At 42.7% G+C, this 23,346-nt stretch overlaps 1 long non-coding RNA gene, 1 other non-coding gene and 2 pseudogenes across 2 annotated transcripts; 1 reads left to right on the forward strand and 3 right to left on the reverse strand.

Moving 5' to 3' along the window:
• Positions 1-369: 369 nt before the first annotated feature.
• On the forward strand, positions 370-23,346 carry LOC142434356 (uncharacterized). Its single transcript, XR_012781144.1, has 4 exons — positions 370-598; positions 20,583-20,624; positions 22,065-22,214; positions 22,443-23,346. It is a non-coding gene; the product is annotated as an uncharacterized LOC142434356 (long non-coding RNA).
• Positions 2,114-2,246, reverse strand: LOC142435356 (small nucleolar RNA SNORA5). Its single transcript, XR_012781426.1, has one exon. It is a non-coding gene; the product is annotated as a small nucleolar RNA SNORA5 (small nucleolar RNA).
• LOC142434675 (tubulin beta-4A chain pseudogene) lies at positions 9,022-10,364 on the reverse strand (annotated as a pseudogene).
• On the reverse strand, positions 17,577-17,754 carry LOC142435149 (U2 spliceosomal RNA; annotated as a pseudogene).

The raw sequence follows: 23,346 nt of genomic DNA on the forward strand, positions 1-23,346 counted from the left end.
TACTGTTGACATTTCAAACGGACAGAAAGGTTGCCAGATGGGTGCCAGGAACTTCTAATGGTCCTTTGTCCAGATGAATCCGTTGTTTCTAGTTTGCCCATTTGCTTTTTCACGCTGCCTATAAAAGGCTTCCTTATCCTTCCATGCTTTTCTAACGTCAGTGTTCTTTCGCTATTTATTTGTTGCGACTCTTAAGGAGGACTGGTGGAGCCACGATAAAGAGGCTCAGCTGCTAACCCCAAAAGTCTGGTCAGTCGAACCCACCAACCGCCCTGCAGGAGGCAGCCTGCTTCCGTACACATTTTTGAAACATTGTTACCGTGATTCGGGTGAAAGTTACCGAGCAAATGTTTCCCAGGCAGCAATTTATACACATTTCGTTTCTTGGCGTTACTTGCAATCCCTCTCCTCTCAATGTAACCAGTCCTGCTTTCTCCCAGCGTTCTCCCTTTCCATTTGGCCATCTTTCCTCCCCCTTCCTATCTTCTGAACTTTGTTTTGTGGCAGATGCTGCCCTTTGGATTGATTGCTCTGCAGAACACGTTCCTGACAAGTGTTAATGTTCACTTTATAGATCTGTCTACTGTTTGTGTGAAAGGTGAGTGCGTTCAGTTCCAGGTTTGCAGGGTGTCTAAGGGCCATCTTCTCGGAGGCTCTACCAGTCTCCATCAGACCAGTAAGTCTGTTTTTATTGTCCCAGTGGATTTTGAATCTATATTTTCTTCCACTCTGTCCAGCACTATTCTATAGGTTCCCAAACTTATTTGGCTTACTAGTCTGTTTTCAGAAAACAGAAACAAGAAAATTACTCAGCGCCCCCCCGGGCAATTAAAAACTTTTGTAATGTTGCCTGAAATCCAGGAGAAAGAGTAGGTTTCTGCTATTGCAGCCCCCTTGGATGAGTCAGCATCCATTCAGCAGCAGAGTTTGGGTTTTCGTTTGGTTTTTTTTTTTTAATCTTTCCAGTGTCCCCCAGAGGGCAGTATTACCCTATCACCCACTTTGGGAAACAATGTTTTTTGTGTGCGAGCCTAATCAGAGCTGTTGCTTGGGGTAGTCAAACACCATCTCGATTTTAGAGGTTCTCAACCTGTGGAGTTTAGAGGTTCTCAATCTGTGGGTCGCGACCCCATTGAGGGTCAAACGACCCTTTCACAGGGTCGCCCAAGACCATCGGAAAACACACATATCTGATGGACTTAGTAACGGAATGGACACACTGTTGTTCCTCTATCCGTCTCCAGGCAGGCCTACCCGCATGCAGATATGCCCACATATGAGAGTACCCCGCATGCTACACCATGCTTCCAGACAAAATTTCATTTATTTGTCATTAGAAATAAGTATTTCACAATATAGAATTACATATTGTGTTTGTGATTCATCACTATGCTTGAATTATGTTCAATTTGTAACAATGAAAATACATTCTGCATATCAGATATTTATATGATGATTCATAACAGTAGCAAAATTACAGTGATGAAATAGCAACGAAAATAATGTTATGGTTGGTGGGTCACCACCACATGAGGAACTGCATGAAAGGGTCTCCGCATTAGGAAGGTTGAGAACCGCTGACCTAGTTCTTTTTTAAAAAAATAGTTTTATTAGGGGCTCATACAACTCTTATCACAATCCATACATACATCAATTGTGTAAAGCACATTTGTACATTCATTGCCCTCATCATTCTCAAAACATTTGCTCTCCACTTAAGTTCCTGGCATCAGCTCCTCATTTTTATCCCACTCCCTCCCTGTTCCCTTATGAACCCTTGATAATTTGTAAATTATTATTAGTTTGTCATATCTTAGACGATATCTCCCTTCACCCACTCTTCTGTTCCCCGTCCCCCAGGGAGGAGGTCACATGTAGATCCTTGTAATGGGTTCCCCCTATACAACCCACCCTCCCAGTATTGCCACTCACACCCACTGGTCCTGAAGGGATCATCCGCCCTGGATTCCCTGTGTTTCCGGTTCTATCTGCACCAGTGTACATCCTCTGGTCTAGTTCTTTTGGTTTCAGCCTAGTGGAGGCTGTGGCTCGTGTGATCCATTAGTTTTGGGGGCTAATTATTTACATGCCCCTTTAATTTCCTTTTTTTTTTCAATGTCTGTAACAAAATTGATCCCTGAGCCTCAGCGGAGGAAGGGGGCCCATGAGTTACAGTGTTTCTGGGGCAGCCTTTTGGGCCAGTGGCAGCCATGGGTGGGGCAGGCACGGAATTTGACACAGCTGTAAGCCCCTTCAATTTTCTTTACTCTTCTTTCTTCTGGACAAAGAGAGACCAATAGTTGCACCTTAGATGACCGCTAACCAACTTTTAAGACCCCAGTTACTCCTCACCAAAGTAGGATATAAAACATTGTCTTGTGGCCATGGACCTATGTACACACCCCCCACTCCAGACAATGACCCTAGGCCCTCAAGCCCAGGAACGCAGTCCCTCACAGTGTCTGGCTATGGCTAAGAAGTTTGTGTAATTTTGACCTTGATATGCCCTATTATATATATATATATATAATCATATATATGGATATATTTGCAATACATAAAAATGCATTTGTAGATCCCACCACACCGAAGCAAAACACTAAGGACGTGCAACAGAACAGCAAGGGGAACAGAGCAACAAAGTCCCAGGGAATAACAGAAATAGACTTTGGGGCCAGGGCTTGGCACCCCATCAGACTCGACTGGAAAACACTGCTAAAGGCCAGCAGACAGTCCTTGAACTAACTACAAGCTTTTCTTTTTTGTTGTTGTGTTGTGTGTTTTTTTGTTTTGTTTTGTCATTGGCTTTTGGTTGTTGATGTTGTTGTTTTGTTCTTTTTGTTGCTTGGTTTTGCTCTGTCTTGTTTTTGTGCATGTTATTATCTCCACAGGTCTGTCTAAATAAGATAGGCTGGAGGAACAATCTGGAGGAGAAAACAATGGGACTGACAGTTCGGGGGTGGGGGACATGGGAGAGGGAGACGTGGGGGGAAAGGAGGTGGTGTTAACAAACCCAGGGACAAGGGAACAACAAGTGATCCAAATCAGTGGTGAAGAGGGTGTGGGAGGCCTGGTAGGGCGTGATCAAAGGTAATGTAACCGAGAGGAATTACTGTAACCAAATGAAGGCTGAGCATGAAAGTAGGATAAGAGGAAAGTCAAAGGAAAGAGAGGAAAGAGTTAGGAGGTAAAGGGCATTTATAGAGGTCTAAATAAAGGCATGTACATATGTAAATATATTTATATATGAGGGTGGAGAAATAGATTTATGTGCATATATTTGTAGGTTCAATATTAAGGTAGCATATGGATATTGGGCCTCCACTCAAGTACTTCCTCAATGCAAGAATACTTTGTTCGATAAAACTGGCATTCCATGATGCTCACCTTCCTGATACAGTCACTGAAGACAAAGCAGGTACATCAGGAAATGTGGTGAAGAAAGCTGTTGGAGCCCGGCTCCCAAAAGATAAGGCGTCTAGGGTCTTAAAGACTTGAAGGTAAACAAGTGGCCATCTAGCTCAGAAGCAACAAAGCCCACATTGAAGAAGCACAACAGCCTGTGTGATCACGAGGTGTCGAAGGGATCAGTTATCAGGCATCAAAGAACAAAAATTCATATCATTGTGAATGAGGGGGAGAGTGGAGTGGCAACCCAAAGCCCATCTGTAAGCAACTTGACATCCCCTTACAGAAGGGTGGAATGGAGGAGACGAGCCAGTCAGGGTGCAGTGTAGCAACGATGAAACATACGACTTTCCTCTAGTTCCTATATACTTCCTCCCCCTCCCCCCACTCTCATTGATCCCAATTCGACCTTACAAATCTGGCTAGACCAGAGGATGTACACTGGTACAGATAGGAACTGGAAACACAGGGAATCTAGGGCAGATGATCCCTTAAGACCAGGGTTGGTGAGGGAGGGTGGAGAGAGGGTGGGGTAGAGAGGGGGAACCGATTACAAGGATCTACATATAACCTCATCCCTGGGGGACTTTCAACAGAAAAGTAGGTGAAGGGAGACATCGGCCAGTCTAAGATATGACAAAATAATAATTTATAAATTATCAAGGGTTCATGAGGGAGCAGGGAGGGAGTGGGATAAAAATGAGGAGCTGATGCCAGGGGCATACGTGGAGAGCAAATGTTTTGAGAATGATGAGGGCAATGAATGTACAAATGCACTTTATAAATTGCTGTATGTATGGATTGTGATAAGAGTTGTATGAGCCCCTAATAAAATGATTTAAAATACATTTGTAAAAATATCCCTAGTCAAATCTATATATACTTGTGGGTGTGTTCCCATATGCTCCCACACCTGTTCAGCTTACATATCTACCTATATATCCATTGTCATTACTGTAATTGCAGGACTGTGCATGTAATAGGATCTGCCCATTATTGCCTTTTACCCTGTGCACCTCCCAATGTGTGTCGTCCTTTGCCATGGTTAGGTTGTGATGACTTCTCCTTTATTGTGCATTGCCTTCCCCTTCACCCAAGTTAATACATGTCTAACCCATATTTTGTTGTTAGGTACCATCGAGTCAATTCCAACCCATAACGACCCTACGTACAACAGAACAGAACACTGCCCAGGCCTGCAGCAGCCTCACAATTGTTACTATGTTTATCCCATTGTTACAGCCACTGTGCCAATCTAGCTTCTGGAGGACCTTTGTCCACTTTCCAAGCGCTGTCTTTCTCCAGGGACTGGTCTCTCCTGACAACATGTCTGAAGGAAGTAAGGCAAAGTCTCATCATTCTTCCCTCTGCGGGCACCTCTGGCCGTCTCCAATCTAGTTAGTGATTTTCCCCCTTCCCCTTTCAAACCCTGATAACCTTTAAAGAATTCCATAAAGATTCATGTCCTTGCTTGGAGTCAACTTCATGGCAGTAGGTTTGGCTTTTGGTTTATTCTATTGTACTGAGCTTTCTATTTTCTCTCGTTTGTTTATTTATTTACAACAACATAGACTAGTGTTCTTATTTGATTTAGTCATAATCCGTTACTATCCTTATGTCCTTTGGTACTTAAATTGATCTAGATTTTGTCAGTAGGGGGGCCTTCAAGTTAGCTTTCTGTGTCCCTCTGACATGCTCCCGTCATGCTGTTGTGTTTTGTCTTACCGCTTATTTACTTTCTGACCCTATCATATGCTCGGGGCTCATCTTAATCTTTCGTAGCCTCAGTTCTATAATCTGCTCATTTCTCTATTTCTCCTTTTAGTGGAAAAAATTTATTTATAATCAAGATCTGTTCACTGCTACTTAAAACCAAAACCCACTGCCATCTAGTCGATGCTGACCCATAGCGACCCTATAGGATAGGATACAACTGGCCCTATGAGTTTCTGATACTGTAAGTCTTCAGAGGCGCAGAAAGCCCAGTCTTTCTTGAGAGGAGTGGCCGGTGGTTTCTAACGGACCCTGCAGTTAGCAGCCTAATGCTTAACCACGGCACAGCACACGTAACCAGGGCTTCCTCGCTTCTCCTTACTAGGGTATCATTGGTTCTCTTGGCAGACTGAACTAGGAACTATACGTGTGCTTGCTGTGTATATACACATATACATGATTTTTGAAGAGCTTTGGTGGTATAGTGAATTGAACTTTGGACTGCTAACCACAAGGTCGTTGGTTCAAACTCACCAGCCACTCCTGGAAGATGAGGCTTCCTGCTCCTCTGAAGATTTATAGTCTTAAAAACCCTAGGGAGTCATTCTCCCTTGTCCCACAGAGTCTCGGTGAGTCAGAATGCAGTCTTAGCAGTGGGTGGGTGGGATTATCTATATATATATATTTCTCTACATATTTAAGCTTGTGACCATATTAATCAATAACTCCCATTCCAACCCAACAACACAAGGTCCATTTTAGTTTTCTCTTTTCATATTTGTTAATCACTTTTCTAAAAGAAATAAACCTAGATCTCATTATCCACAACATTGTTATTTATTTGTATACTCTTTGAACACACATGAAGTTCCTTCAGAAGTGGTCACCCATAAGACTGTGGAAACCAAGTCTACCAACTATAAATCATTGCTCTATTACTGCTCTCTTTGTCCTTAGCCTCATAATATGCACCGTGTCTAATGCACCTATTACAACTCCAGTATCGGATGCAGTGCCTTTTGTTTTTAATCTGATGGTCATCAAAATCTGTGTATAAGAATTACTTAGGTTCTTTTTTCACTCCTTTCATGGAGGCTGCCTGGTTAATTTGAAATATAAGTTCATGGTTTCTACTTGCGTTCTGTTTTATTTCCTCTCCCCATCCTCGTTAAAGTAATCTATTTTGGAAATGAGCCAATATATGTATATTTTCTTATTTCCCCCACTTCAATCACACTAGAGTGTTTTTCATTTTGCATTTGATACGACAAAATGCTCCACTTCAATTCGTAAAGATCTTGGTCCCATTCTCAGTTTCTCACTCGCTCGCTTACTGCTCCCTGTTGTGGCGGTTTCTTTAACTCCTCTCCTGTTTGCAGGGCTGTTTCCACTGTTTTTCTATTACTCACAGTACTGAAAAGCATCACTTTGTGCTTACACATTCCTTTTTGCTGTGACCTGAGCGGGGGGGGGGGGGGGGGGTGTCCTCGTAACTTCAAAGAATGCGAGTGGCTCCTTCATAAAGTTCTGTCTCCGTAGCTTTGTTCCATTTCTCCAAGGTCCCACCCAGAGGGCAGTGCACATTTCATCCCCACCAGCAATTTCTGTGAATTCTCATTTCCCCCACAGAAGATGCTGTCCCGTGTCATACATTTTCACCCAGCTGAGAGGTTTAGAAAAACACAGCATCGCACTGTGCCTCTCCAGGTCGCCTCCCCTTCGTTCTCCTAGGAGGAAGTGATTAGCTGCTGCGGGGGAGGGGGGGGCAGTGTTCTCCTGGGGCTCTTCCTTCGCTTCAGTAATCTAAGCACGGTTATGCAGATCTATTGGTGGTGGTTGGTTACTGGCATTGTTTAACCATTTGCACCGCCCAGGCCAGGCACTGAGGTAGACTTTGTCATATAATGCATTCATTTTAAGGGCACAATTCAGTCAGTATTGACAGATGTATGGCCTCCTGCAATCATCACTATAAGCAAGGAATAGAAACTGTCCATCACTCTAGAAAGTCCCATTGTGCCCCATTCCCCTAGGCCCCTTCTGCCCCAGGCACATTAAATTTGTCTTTTGTAGAGTTTCACATAATGGGATTAGTCCGCATGCTTTTGTGTCTGGTGTCTTTCATTCAGCATCATTCTCTTCAGAGTCTGAAGAGCCTGAGTTGCTGTGTTTGTCAGCATTTCCCCCTTTTTATTGATGAATAGAATTCCACAATATGGATATGCCATACTGTCTGTTCTCTTAGTTTTCATTTGTGTCTCTGTAATTCCCAGTGAGAACGGCAGACTCTGGTAAGAATGAAAAGCAAAGAGCTCTCGTTGGAAGGCAAGATGACTTGCAAAGTGGAACTTACAAGGTCCAGAGGATTCTGAAGCAAATGATTCAAAGAGATAATTCACAGAATTTTTATAGGAAAATATAAGGAATTTCAGTAAAATGGGTTGACATTTAGGTAATCATTACAAAACTGCCTGGGGATAAATCAGATTGGGAAAGATTACATGTTTCTAATTTTTTTTAGTTACAAAATAGTTATTAAATTGAATACGCCTGGCCTTTTGTTTGAGATCCTCCTCACCTGATTGTAGGAAGACCATGTATCATTCTTAAGTTTATCTTGAGTAAGCATCTGTTCAGTGAATTGTTGTGGATCATCTAAGCAAGCAAAATTTACCTTGTTCTCTGAAATTGTTTACCAAGTAATTCTCTCAGGGCACTGTGGAGAATCCAGGAATGACAGGTTATATGGTCCTGATGCAGTGGTTCCCAGTCCAAAAAAACAAACTCACTACCAGTGAGTCCATTCTGACTCATAGTGAGTGACCTTATAGGACAGAGTAGAACTTTGTGGTTTCCAAGGCTGTGAATCTTTTTTTTTTTTGCTGTGAATCTTTAAAGGAAAAGAAAGCCTAATTTTTTTCTCACAAAGTGGACACATGGTGGGTTGAAATTGCTGACCTAGTGCTTAACAGCCCAACACAGACTCCACTGCAGCACCAGGCTTCCAGAGGTTACATTTGATTAAAAATGGAATTTTAACTTCAGACCTTAGCATATTCACTATTGCCTGTTGACAGACCTTAGTTAATTTGGGGTGCTCTTACTCAGCCATTGTAATTTAATTTCTTAATGTTTGTGTTTTATTAAACCTTAAATTCTGACACCTAGGTTTTTGCAAAAGGCTATGTTTGGATGGCAATGACAATCCGAAATCCATTTGCAGAATCCTCACTGAATGCTTTCTAATCTCCATTAAATGGGATAACCTTGCCCTCGGGCAGAATGCCTTGGAGAATAGATTGCCTTCACAGCTCTGCCACCGGCCCAGGGAGGAGCAGTCTCTCTCTGTGAGGGGCTGTCTTAGGTGTGTCTTTGATGGAGGTTAAAGTACTGGGCTCACCCGGACTGCCATGGAAGGTCCTGGACCAATCTTTTAAACTCTTGTGTCTAACAATGTGCATGTCTCAATTGTGGTCTTGTTCCTGCTTCTATAGACCTACCTGGAACTGTGATGTATTGATCTGCCACCAATCATGCATCGGTGACAGTTTCCTTTGCCCTCCCGTGCCCTTTTTTAAAGTGTGGTTTCTCTCATCCAACCCTTGGATGCCAGTTTAACCTCAGGTTAGTGGCCGCCCTCATTCAGATGATGGGTCTGTATCTTTGTGCTAGTTTTGACTCTTGTAAGACCCAATGTTCTCTTTGAACTATATTGATGGGGTCTTTTTTGTACCTTAAAACAGTGAGAATTGTTTTCACAACTTTCCTCTTTCTTTCTTTCTCACTATGAAAATGGTTTAATGGAGATGTCTACACAGAGTGTGATGTGAGACAGAAGGACAGCAAGTGCAGGACAGTGAGACGTGTATACTGACAATAGGCTGTGAGTGAATAAAGTGTTCACACCGCTGATGCTTCTGCTTCCCTGCTGGCCGCCCTAGCCGCTTCCTCCTCGGCCTCCCCCTCGAACTTGCCCTCCTCGCCCTCCCCCTCGAACTTGTCCTCCTCGGCCTCCCCCTCGAACTTGCCCTCCTCGGCGGTGGCGTCCTGGTACTGCTGGTACGCAGACACCAGGCCGTTCGTGTTGCTTTCGGCCTCGGTGGACGCCATCTCGTCCATGCCCTCGCCCGTGTACCAGCGCAGGAAGGCCTCTCGCCGGAACACAGCGGTGAACTGCTCGGAGATGCGCTTGAACAGCTCCTGGATGGCCGTGCTGTTGCCGATGAAGGTGGCAGACACCTTCAGGCCTCGGGGCGGGATGTCGCACACGGCCGTCTTGACGTGGTTGGGGATCCACTCCAGCAAGTAGCTGCTGCTCTTGTTCTGCACGCTGAGCACCTGCTCGTCCACCTCCTTCGTGGACGTGTGGCCCTGGAAGCCGGCGACCACCGTCAGGTAGCGGCCGTGGCGCGGGTCGCAGGCGACCATCAGGTTCTTGCCGTCGAACATCTGCTGGGTGAGCTCGGGCACGGTGAGGGCGCGGGACTGCTGGCTGCCCTGGCTGGTCAGCGACGCAAAGCCTGGCATGAAGAAGTGCGGGCATGGGAAGGGCACCACGTTGACGGCCAGCTTGCACAGGCCGGCACTGAGCTGCGGGGGAAGCGCAGGCAGGTGGTGGCGCCGCTCGTGGTGGCTGACACCTGGTGGTTGAGGTTCCCATAGGTGGGCTTGGTCAGCTTGGGGGTACGCAGGATGCAGTAGGTCTCGTCCGTCCTCTCCACCAGCTGGTGCACGGACAGCATAGCGTTTAGGGCTCCACCACCGTGTCGGAGACCTTGGGCGAGGGCACCAGGCGGAAGGTGTTCGTGATGCGGTCGGGGTACTCCTCTCGGGTCTTGCTGATGAGCAGCGTGCCCATGCCGGAGCCGGTGCCACCGCCCAGCAAGCGGGTCAGCTGGAAGCCCTGCTGGCAGTCACAGCTCTCGGCCTCCTTCCAGATCACATCCGGCACAGTCGACCAGCTCTGCGCCTTCTGTGTAGTGCCCCTTGGCCCAGTGGGTGCCAGCACCACTCTGACCGAAGATGAAGTTGTCCGGACGGAAGATCTGTCCGAAAGGCCCCGAGCGCACGGAGTCCATGGTGCCGGGCTCCAAGTCCACCAGCACGGCCCGTGGCACGTACTTACCCCCGGTGGCCTCATTATAATAGACACTGATCTGCTCCAACTGCAGGTCGCTGTCGCCTTGATAGGTCCCGGTGGGGTCGATGCCGTGCCGGTCGCTGATCACCTCCCAGAACTTGGTGCCGATCTGGTTTCCGCACTGCCGGGCCTGCAGGTGCACAATTTCTCTCTTGGTGGCGGCGGCGGGCAACAGGACGAAGACAGGAGCGAGAAACGGCCGCTCAGACTGCTCTGTTCCCTCCGCCCCCCCCCCCCCCCGCCATGTTTTCTATTGGCTTAAAAAAAATGTTTTCCCCCTCAACTTTCCAGAGTCCTTTGTATATTACAGATACAAACACTTTAATGTTATAAGTGTTGCATATTTCCCCCCATTTTGTCACTCGTCTTATTACCACGTCTATGATGTTCTTTTTTCCATGCAATCAAAAATATATGAAAAAAATAGATATATAGTCAAATTTATCAAAATTTTATTTTACTGTATCTGGATTTTGAATCATATTTAGAAAAAGTTTCCCTACACTGAGGTCAAAGAGGAATTCACCTATGCTCTTTTACCACCAGTTTAGATCATTTGGAATTTGATCTTCCATATGATATATGGAATAGATATTGTTAAAACTTTTTTTTCTATATGACTACCAGGTTGGGATGCTAGCTGATAAGGTTGAGGATGCCCACCACCGTTTTAGCCAAATACAGAGACCAGGTTCATTCAAGTTTTTTCTGCAAGCACTTGACAAAACGAAGCATCGAAGTTGAACCCTCCCACAATTATTTCAGAGATTCAATGAGAAACCAGCAAGCTGGAGACCCTAAACTCTGTGGCAAGTTGACGGAATGCTTACCAGGTTTGTTCCAGTGAGCAGAGGGGCTTTGGCGATGGGTCAAACCAGGCACAGCGTACAGAGACCGGCGGCGTCCTTGTCACTTCCTCAAGGTCGCAGGCTCCCCGTTGCTTATCTAGAAGGCATTGCTTTGTCAGATGGTTCTGGTTGTCCAAACTTGCTGAATCAGAACATTCTCAAGTTTAAAAAGGAATTTTTACTGTGGGGGTGAGGAGTGGGGAGAGTAGGGGCGGCTGTTATATTTTGGGAAAATAGACTAGATCTCAAACCAAGTCACATTTCCAGCATTTATGACGAACAGCAGGTTCTGTGACCCCCCCCCCACCCCCTGTATCGATTGTACAAGGAGCCTCAGTGGCACAGTTGAGCTACTAACTTTAAGGCCAGCAATTCCAATCCATCAGCTGCTCTATGGGATAAAGATGAGGCTGTCTGCTCCTGTAAGGATTTACAGCCTCAGAAACCCAAAGGGGCAGCAGTTCTACTCTGTCCTATAGGGTCAGTGTGAGTTTTTGTTTGGGCTTGACCCTGTTGTCCTGGCATTTCTAGTAAAAGAAATAGTTATGCTAGTTTCTGAAATTGCCATCTTATTCCACTGCTCGCTCGGTCTATTCTTGCGCCCGTAGCACACTCTCTTGGCTACAGAGGCGTCACAGTATATTCCCATGTTTGCTAGGCTAGGGCTAGTCCTATCTCTTCCTCCCCACAACTCAAAACCAACAAACCCTCATCTTTGTTGACGTTTTTCTGGCTATGCTTATGTGATGTTTTCCCCTTTGAACCCTGTGGTCAACTTAACTAGTCCATATTTTTGTTGAGACGGTGGCAAACGTATAAATGAACAAGAAGGGCTGACCCTTGTAATGTGGAAGTCTCTTTCCAAGAGGAAGGCATGGCTTTCTATTTGTTCCAACCTACATTTGTGTCTTCCAGGAGATTTTGTTTGTGTTTTATTTTAGAATATTTTTTATATACAGCAGAAATTCAAAGGTAGTGCAGAGTTCCCACCTACCCCAACCCATTTCTCCTATTATGAAAATCTTACATTACGGTGGTACCTTTGTTGTAATTAAGGACCCAATAGTGATACCTTCTTATTAAAGTCTGTGCTTCATCTAGGAGTCCCTGAGTGCACATAGCTAACGCGCTTGGCTAATAGCAGAAAGGTTTGTCCCTCATGCATTTTCCGGTTCCAGGTTCTCATCCAGGTGAATGCATTCTACTTCATTGTCATGTCCCTTTAAGCTTCTCTTACTTGTGGATTTCACAGACTTTCCTTGATCTTGATGACCTTGACAGTTTTGAGGGGTACTGGGCAGGTATCTTAGAGAGTGTCCTTCAATTGGAGGTGCCTCAGAAGACAGGCTTGGCAATCTTAGTCCAGAAGGTCACAGCCTTGACTCATGGCATTTCTACTCTGTAAGTATAGGTCCCCATGAGTCAGAAGCCACAGCAACTACCACCGCAACCAACAACAACAACAACAACAACAACAAACAAACCAAACTCACTGCCATCGAGTCGACACTGACTCATAGTGACCCAGTAGGGCAGGGTAGAACTGCTCCTGGGAGTTTCTGAGACTGTCGCTCTTTTTTAAAATCATTTTATTAGGGTCTCATACAACTCTTATCACAATCCATGTACATCCATTCTGTCCAGCACATTCGTACATATGTTGCCATCATCATTCTCAAAACACCTGCTTTCTACTTGAGCCCTTGGTATCAGCTCCTCATTTTCCCCCTCCCTCCCTGCTCCCCCCTCCCCCCTGAACCCTGGATAATTTATAAATTATTATTATTTAGTCATATCTTACACTGTCCAACATCTCCCCTCACCCACTTAGCCGCTGTCCATCCCCCAGGGAGGAGGTTACATGTAGATCCTTGTAATCTGTTTCCCCTTTCTCCCTCACCTTTCCTCCACCCTCCCAATATCACCACTCTCACCACTGACCCTGAGGGGTTCATCTGTCTTAGATTCCCTGCATTCCCAGTTCCTATCTGTGCCAGTGTACATCCTCTGGTCCAGCTGGATTTGTAAGGTAGAATTGGGATCATGATAGTGGGTGAGGGGGGAGGAAGCATTCAAGAGCTAAAGGAAAATTGTATATTTCATCGTTGACTATAACTCCTTATTGGAGTAGAAAACCTGTCTCTCCACCCCCACCCCCAACAACAGATAGACTCATATATGTATTCTAGACTTTGGCTCATAATTTAATATAAGGGTGTTTTTTTATTTTTTGCTTAAATTGCTCCAGCTTTGCCTCATAGGAGTTCTCTCGGGTTGGCTCTTATGTCTCTGATCTACCCCATTTTTTGAGTTCTTTCGTATATAATTTTTGCCCCAGCCTTAGAGTCAACCATCTCCCTAAGAAGCCCTGGGTCCTTTCATTGGGGAATCGTATTCGAAACCAAGATCTGGGTGATGGGTATAATTGTGGTTTGGGGAGGATCATTGCTGCTAGGCCTTCTCAGTAGATAGAGCTGGTTGTAAATACACAGATGGACATGTACTAACCTATGTACACTAACCCCAAAGCAGACTCATCACCATCAAGTTGATTCTATCTCACTGCAGCTCTAGCTGTGGTTCCTGAGGCTGCACATCTTCATGGGAGCAGACAGCCTCATCTTTCTCCTAGGGAGCCCTTGTTGAATTGAGCCCCCAACCGAGGCTTAGCAGCTCAGTGATTACCTAGCAGCACCACCAAAGCTCCTTTACCTATGTACACACATGCACCTATGTTTCTGTATCTATCTGTATATACTTTAAGAGAAATATGGGTTGATATTGGTGTTCCAATACCATATACTGTACTTTGTTCTAGCTCCCTTCCTCTCCCTCCCCTGGCTTACCTGTTTCCTTCTTTTCTGACAGTAAGAACCTGGCTCCTTCCATCTGTCATCCATTTACTTATGTACTATGTGTATAGCCATTTCAGAATTGTTAATACATACCTCTATGGGAAACAACTTCACCCACTCGATTATAGTGCTTATGGACAGTTTCTTTTGTCTTTAGTCTTGTAGTTTCAGTCAAAATACCATTTTCCCAGATTACCTGGGGCTGCTTCTCCCCCCCCATCTCTTTCACTAAGGTTATATCATATATTTGTAATTCATTTGAATCATGCTGTCACAACCTCCCCTGACCTCCTGCTCATTTCCTTTTAACTTTCTTACATGAAGGTAAATTCTGTTTTTTTTAACATTAGGATATATTTCAAAGGCAACAAAAAGTCATAGATGTATTTTTAATAAGAGAGTAATAGATATTTTATACCTTCTTTGATTTTTAAAATTCTTTACTATGGTCAAAATAGTTATGCAAAACATTTGCCAATTTAACATTTTTCACATGTACAATTTGGTGACAGTGGTTACAGTCACCATGTTGTACAATCATCATCACTATCTGTTTCCAAATTAGTTCCCCGCTATTCACAGAAATTCAGTATCCCTCTGTCCCCTTCCTTTCGATCCTGGTGTGCATTAATAAACTTTCCCATCTATACTTTTGCCTATTTCACATAAGTGGGAGCATGTAATATTTGTCAATTTGTGACTGATTTATTTCACCAGGGCTATTTTCAAGATTCATCATTTCTCTTATGTCAGAGTAATTTAACATATTTTGTTTATTCATTCATTTGTTGGCGAATATTTAGGTTATTATTCTCTTTGGTGTTTAATTTCTATCTTTTGGCTATTTTGAACAGTGCAACAGTGACACTGGTGTGTATGTTTCTGTTTTCAATTCTTTCGAGTATATAACTAAGAGTGGGATTGCTAGGTCATATGGTATTTGACTCAGTGGTAATGATTAAAATTTTTTTTATAGTAGTATACATACTACCAGTTAATACGGCCATTATTCATATGTACACATCAATCACTAATGCCAAAGATGAAGAAATTAAGGATTTTTACCAACTTCTGAAATCGATCAAGCATACCATCAAGATGCGTTGGTCGTACAACTCTTCTTAATAGGATTGAACTATTGAATTATATGATATGTGAATTATATTTCAATTAAACCATTTTTATAGACGTGGCTAATTATTGGTGATTGGAATATGGAAGTTAGAAATGAAGAAGGATTGGTAGTTAGAAAATATGGCCTCGGTGATAGAAATGATGTCAGAGATCCCATGGTAGAATTTTGTAAAATCAACCACTTATTCACCCTGTTGCCAAAGGTTACATGTTGGGCTGCTAACTGCAAGGTCAGTTGTTTGAAACTACCAGAAGAAAGATGGGGGCTTTCTACTCCTGTGACGAGTTACAGTCTCCGAAATTCACAGTGGTAGCTCTACCCTGTCCTATAGGATCTAGGATCGCTGTGAGTTGAGAGCCAAATAATGACCCGAATTTAGAGCTCTGATGGGGGATAACATCCATGACACCATCCATGAAGAAAACACTCATTCACTGCCATCAAGTTGATTCTAACTCATGGAGACTACAGGGCAGAATAGAACTGCCTCGGGGGTGTCCAAGGCTGTGATTCTTTCAGAAGCAGATTCCTTCACTTTCACCCACAGAACAGCTGGTGGGTTCCAATCACTGACTCTGGTTAGCAGTTTAGAGCTTAACTACTGCACCACGAAAACCAAACCGAAAGTTGCTGCCATTGCATCGATTCTGCCGCTTCCCAGGACAGATCGCCTCATCATTCTCCTACACAGCGGCTGGCGGTTTGACTCACAAGTCTACTAGTCAGCAGGTCAGCTCTTACCCAATAGCACCACCAGGAAAGAAAGGAAATATTAAACTCTACTTGCTATCTCAGACAGAGTTGTTTTATGTCTAGACGTTCTATTTAGGTCTTTAAAGATATATTTAAAGATGGACCGTGTTAAAATATGTCATGTTTTAACACGGTCATTCATGTACCTTCTTGAATGTATGGCATACAACGGAAATAACGTTAAAGTCCTTGATTATTTATTCTCCCACCCCTGTAACTTCTGAGCCTGCTTCCACCAATTGAGTTTGCTTCTCATTCCTATTTCCGTCAAGTCCTTCCTTGCCCACCTCAGTTCTGACTTGGAACACCAACTTTGTAGGACAGCAGAGAGCAGCCCCACAGGGTCTCGAAGGTGGGTCTTTACAGGAGCATCTGCTCCCATGGAGCGCCCGGCGGGTTCCAACCTCTGACCGTCCCGTTAGTGCTTGAGCTGCACCACCAGGTCTCCTTTCCCTCAGTCTGACTTGTATTTTCCTGCTTCTTCATGCACCTGGTAATGGAAAAGGAAAGAAAAGAAATCATTGGGTGCCAGACATTGTGGATGTTACCTTGTAGGGTACTTGATATTTTGATATTTCTCTCTTTATCCTTTTCTTTTGTTTTCTGGATTTGATTTGTATTTATTAGAAAAAACAAAGCAGTTCTTTTGAGGTGTAGTGACCTCCTCCTGGTTCACACATGTTTAACTACAGAATTGGAATTAAAAAAATGATGATGAGGGGTGGCTCCTGGAAACTTTTTGTTTGTTTGTTTTGTTTTTAATAATTTTATTGGGGATTCATACAACTCTTATCACAATCCATATATGCATCCATTGTGTCCAGCACATTTGTACATTCATTGCCCTCATCATTCTCAAAACATTTGCTCTTCACATAAGCCCCTGGCATCAGCTCCTCATTTTTACCCTTTCCTCCCCGCTCCCCCTCCCCTCATGAACCCTTGATAATTTATAACTTATTATTATTTGGTCATATCTCACACTGTCCAACGTCTCCCTTCACCCACTTCTCTGTTGAAAGTCCCTCCAGGTTATATGTAGATCCCTGCAATCGGTTTTCCCTTTCTACCCCACCCTCTCTCCTCCCTCCTGGTATCACCACTCTCGAAGGGATCATCTGTCCTGGATCCTCTGTGCTTCCAGTTCCTATCTGTACCAGTGTACATTCTTTGGGCTAGCCAGATTTGTAAGGTAGAATTCGGATCATGATAGTGTGTGTGTGTGTGTGTGTGGGGGGAGCATTTAGGAACTAGAGCCAAGTTGTATGTTTCATCGTTGCTACATCGCACCCTGACTGGCTCCTCTCCTCCCCGCGACCCTTCTGTAAGGGGGTGTCCAGTGGCCTACAGATGGGTCTCTTCAGGTCTTGATGTTAAGCATTAAGCAGAACCAGAGCATCATTAAGCCTAAACGCAGACCTAGTGTCCCACGAAATTATGCGGTTTCCTCTGTGGCTTTTGAGACCAGCTATCTCCAACTCCGTGAACTCCTTAGTCATTTCAGGTGGGTTGCTTTCTGTTGTTTCTGTTGTGTTTCCTGGCTTTACGTTATTTTCTCACATGCATGCTCTGATAAATACTCATCTGGATTCCCTTAGAAGTTTTCTGAAATTATTTCTCGATGCCCCTTTCTCCTCGCTGGCACCAGTTCTGGTGATCCTACTGCTGTTTTCCCTAAACCCATTGCTCTACCTCCTCAACGCATCTCTGCGATGATTTTCTTCATTTGCTGACATGTTGTTTCTGTGATACCAGGTTGATGTAGAGGGTAGACGGATCAAGCTCCTAGTTCATCTACCTGCTCCAAAAATCTATTTTATATATTGCTCTTGGATACAGAATGCATCAGATATTAAACTGATAAGAACAAATATACCCTTGATCTTATCCAAATGTTGATATTTGTTGCTTCATATATTTTGTATGAATCTGTCTCCAGTTTGGTTGAAAGCTAAGTTTCCTTATTGCTTTTTTAATTTAATAGCTCTATCCACTACTGAGAAAATGCTGTTAAGATCTCCAATTACGATTGTAGATTTCCCCAATTCTCTTTGTTGCCTTTTGTACTTTGTGTTTTATGACATGTATTATTAAGTTTCTTATGCACTGGTGATGCTTTGTCTTCCTGATGAATTCACACATTTATTATCGTCAAATGGTAATATCTATTGCCTTTACGTATTTTGTTCAACTTTCTTTAGCTTAGTACTTATATGTCTCTCTCTCTCTCTCTCTCTCTATATATATATATATATACACACACACACACACACACACACACACACACATACACATTTTTTCTTCTGTGTTAACTTTCAAATTCTCTATATTTCTTCTGTGGACAGACAGCATATAGTTGGGCTCAGCGACATGCCAAGCCATATTGGAGCCTGACGCAAAAGGAAAAATATACACCTCGTATACATACTTTGGTATATTTTATGTCTCACAGGATATTAAAGACATTGGAAATACTTGTCAAATTGAGAAGTAAGTGTATGGGCGGTAGTGTGGCCAACCGGCCTAAGGCGCTGGAGAAGTAAGTCCTTTTTTTCTGGTTAAAAATTTCACATCTGAAGCTACTTTGATAAATTTTGGGGATTATTTTTCATATCTTCATTTCGAATGTAAATGTAGGTCTAAAATTTCCTGCTTTTTTATTGGTGTCTACTTTTTCCATACGAATTGGTATTCTGATTCAATGATTAGCACAGTTTCAACGTCTTATATTTTTCTTTTATTTTCAAATTCAGGAAACACTATGTTCATAACATGCTAAAGATGTCCATTCATCATATATTCTTCTACAAAGCTACTTTATCATGTTATATACAAAAAGATAGGCCTTCTATGTAGTCATGGCTTTTTTGTGTGTGATAAAAATACATCAGATGTATAATGTATCACTTTTGGGGTGAAAATATGTACAACAGAACATATACCAGTTCAACCATTTCCTCCTGTACAATTCAATGACATTGGTTACATTCTCCAAGCTGTGCCACCTTTCTCGATCTCCTCTTCTAAATGATCCACCATGAACATAAATCCAGGTTACCAGGAGTGTCAGGGAGGACACATGGAGGAGTCTTTATTTAAGGGGCCCTGAGTTTCTGTGGATGATGTTGGAATAATTTGGAAACAGATAGTGGTGGTAGTTGCATGACTTGGTTAATAAATGGAATGTCGCTGAATTGTCCATGTAAAAATGTTGTGATATATATATATATATATATATATGCATTAAAAGAAAAATATTTTGTTTCTTTTACTCTCAATATTTCAAATTTAACGTGATTTCCCAAAAGCATCAGGTATAGCTCTAACCTTTCCTATAGGAGACTCCAGGCTTAATTCCTAGCCAAAGCACCTCAAGTGCAGCTATCGCCTGTCTGCATGTTGCTGTGATGTTGCACAAGTTTCAGTGGAGCTTCCAGAATTAGATAGACTAGAAAGAAAAGCCGAGTGATCTACTTCTGAAAAAGCAGCCAATGAAAAACCCTATGATTCACAATTTGGTCCCATTGTGCATGAGCTGAGGGCCAACACAAGGACAGCTAACAACGACAAATTCATTTTGAGTTTTTTAGATAAAATAAGATCCAGATCCCTTTTCATTATTGTCTGTATTACCAACGTTATAATGACCTATAGGTTCAAATAAGTTTAGAAACATATTATCATTTGGACTGTCAGTAATTTCATGAGATCCTCTAAAAGGTTAAAAAATTGCATAAAACTTAACAATATTTAAATTACTACCAAAGTACTTGACCATTTTTTGTCTCTCAAATTTTGTTGCCTTCTACAAACCATCATCTATTAAATATGCTTGGATATATATTTTAAAACACTTATTTTAGAAAAGCATCAGAGTAAAAAATAGAAGTTTCATGGTAACAAATGCTTCAAATGTTGAGATTTTTTATTTGTTGCAAATGTTTGATTCTACTGTCTTACTGCTAAAAAGTATGCATGGCAAACAAAATCCAGACAAGAAGAAGACTAGAATTCTGTGGAGTTAACGAACCAGTCATGACTATTCAGCTTGCTGTTACAACATCTTTTATTTTTTTTAAAAGCAGTCATTTGAAAATCTTAGACCAGTGGTTCTCAACTTTCCTAATGCCGTGACCCTTTCATACAGTTCCTCGTGTTGTGGTGACCCCCAACCATCAAATTATTTTCGTTGCTACTTCATAACTGTAATTTTTCTACTGTTTAGGAATCGTCATGTAAAAATCTGATATGCAGGATGTATTTTCATTGTTACAAATTGAACATGATGAAAGCATAGTGATCAATCACAAAACAATATGTAATTATATATTGTGAAATAAATGAAATTTTGTCTTGAAGCATGGTGTAGCATGGGTAACAGTCTTCACGTTGGATACGCCTCTGTGGGCGTATCTGCCTCTGGGCTGAGCTGAGTCGCCTGGAGATGGATAGAGGAGTGGTGTCTCAGTTCCTAAGACCATCAGAAATGTGTTTTCCAATGGTCTTAGGTGATCCCTGTGAAAGGGTCATTCAACCCCCAACGGGGTTGTGACCCACAGGCTGAGAACTGCTGTCTTAGACCATTATGTGAAATATTCTGTAGAATCATCTTGTCCTAGGTCAGGTTCATGGTCTATGAATAACACTGTTTTGTCAGAAATTTGTTGTCGTCAAGCTGGGTATTAGTAAAAGATTTTTCAAATGGCATCTTCTGAATTTCTTGTTCACAGTCATGCTATGAATTGCTGAAATCTCCAATAATGTCAAAAATGGTAAGTGCTCCCTGTAATTTTGATCTATTTCTGCATGCATTTTCTTTTTCCATGAACATTGCACCACCTATCTATTAAGATGCCATATTTGTCTGGAACTTTTTTAGTATAAATTTAAAAGATATTTATTTATAAGAAAGAGCTTTATATTCAAGAGCAATTGAATATTGAGAAAACAGCCCAGCCCAGTCTGGATCAAGTCCATAAGTCCGATATTAGCCTACATGTCAGATAAAGATATTTTTATTAATAAAAGATTTCTTTAATATGTGATCAAATATAATGTTAGTCTATATGTAATCACTTATATGAATGAACTGAAGATTCATAAATTATAGTATCTAATAATCAAGCATCATAGGATATAAAATCCAATCATTATGCAGTGAAAAAAATGATGCACAATGATTCCCGTCAAATTTGCTGAAAAATAAGTAGTGAAAAATAATTTATTCTAAAAGTAAATAGTGTCATGTTGTGTGTGCCCTTGAGGCAATTCCCACTCATAGTGACCGAGGGGCACGTCACTAGCTCTTTCCTCCTGTGGAGCAGCGAGCTGCTGGTTTAAAACCAGCAGCTGACCTTTTGGTTAGCAGGCAAGAACTGAAACTTTGCACACACACACACCCCTCAAACCCATTACATTCTAGTTGATTCTGACCCATATCGACTCTGTAGGACAGATTGCATAGCACTGTTTCACGGGGTTTCCAAGGCTGCAAACCCTTTTGGGAGCAGACATTAGGGAACGGCTCATCTGGCTAACAACCAATGCTTAGCCAACAATGCCATCAGGGCCCCTGTTGTTGAGTTACCAAAATAAACAAATAAAAGCAAAAATCCACTGCCACCAAGTCATTCCAACTCATAGCGACCCTATATAGGCCTTAGGAGGCTAAATCTTTATTTTTATTAGTTTTAAAATTTTACTATTAATTGGGAGTTGATACATACGTCATGTCATGCCATAGTTCAATCATGTCAAGCAGTATTGTACAGTTGCTCTCACAGTCTTTACACGAGCAGTACAGCCTTATCTTGCTTCTCGGAGGCCGCTGGATTGGAACCCCAACCAATGCTTATCCCCCAGTGCCAGGAGGCCTCCTTAAAAGACAGCATTCAACCTTTCCCTTGGCAGCCCAGACAATCATGGGGGCACGGATCCTCAGTGACTTGAAACAATGTACTTTAATAATAATAACAATAACGTGCTTTTCACAAATGAAATTTCATCAAATAGCAAACATTTTCTGAAAGAACCAATTTCCCTCAGGGAGAAAAACTACCATAGAGCATGTATTCACTTGAAACAATGCTAAGATTTGTGAAAATATATTAATAAATAAAATGTTGTTATTTGCCTAAGTGATTTTAATAATAGTTTTGGCATCACATCAATAGTATTTGTATTAAAATGAAACTTGCCCCTTTACCTTGTAGTCCTATAAATTGCAGCTACAAACAATGGAAAAAACTCGTCACCTTCCTTCAGGATAGAACAATGACTGTCAGGAGAATTACAAGTGAGCAGTGGCTTGCTGTTTTTTTAATGTCACCGAGACTCCTCGACCCCATGATTCTCTGGATTGTGTAAGTCACAGGTTGAATTCTGTCTTTATATAAAATGTTGCGCATCATGGACTGCTTTGTATTACTTTTAATTTTTTCGATGTCACATTAAAATATAATTTATCTTCATTATTGAGTTCTGTGGCATGCCTTACATTTTTTATCCAATTCTAATTCTGGTTCTTATTGGGTGTTGCTTTTGGTTTTTCACGTTGAAAGTAATTGCCTTGTAAATATTGTTCTTGGTAGGTGCTGTCAAGTCAGTTCGGAACAAAGCAGCAGCTGTCCTGGGCCACCCCCACAACTGTCCCTATGCTGCAGCTCCTGTGTCAGTCCATCTAAACCACCGCTTGTTTGCTCATTTGTTGTTGTGTGGTGGCCAGTGAGTGACTGTGATGCTGGATCACTGGTCTTTCACATGCCAGCAGGGCCACCCAAAGGGAACAGGTTTCAGCCGAGCTTCCAGACGAAGAACAGACTACGAAGAAGGGCTCCGCTGTCCACCTCTGTGGGATCAGCCACCGAAATGCACTATTGTACCCCAGCCTGGGATTTCAGCGATACAGCTTCTCATGAGTCTCTTCAGTGGTTGCTTTGGTGATTACAGAATGTATACTCGTTTTATCACGGCCTGTGAGTATGGAAAGTCAATATTGTGCCATTTAACATAAGATAGAAACCTTTGTGACGGTGGAAACTTCACTTGCCAAATTCTATCCTTTGTAGTGTTTTTAATGCTATAAAAAAACAAAGACCTTTATTAAACAAAAACCATCCAAATGCAAACCCTTGTTTCTCACCATCTCCTCCCTCAAGGTGTATACACTTCAGAAGGCACTGGTTTCGTCGCTAAGCCTTCCGGCACTCCTTGATTCCTATCACAGCAAAATGACACTTTGGCATCCTCTAATCGGGTGCCTTTTAAAGCCGCCGTTCTCAACCTGTGGGTTGTGACCCCGTTGGGGGAGGGTGGTAGTCAAACAACCCTTTCACAGGGGTCGCCTAAGACCATCGGAAAACACATATTTCCCATGGTTTTAGGAACCGAGACACCGCTCCTCTATGCATCTCCAGGCGGGTGCGCCCACGTGCAGAGATGCCCACCTATGAGAGTACCCTGCAGGAAGTCTGTTACCCACACTACACCATGCTT

The sequence above is a fragment of the Tenrec ecaudatus genome, chromosome X (assembly GCF_050624435.1).
Source record: "Tenrec ecaudatus isolate mTenEca1 chromosome X, mTenEca1.hap1, whole genome shotgun sequence".
Taxonomy (NCBI): Eukaryota; Metazoa; Chordata; class Mammalia; order Afrosoricida; family Tenrecidae; genus Tenrec; species Tenrec ecaudatus.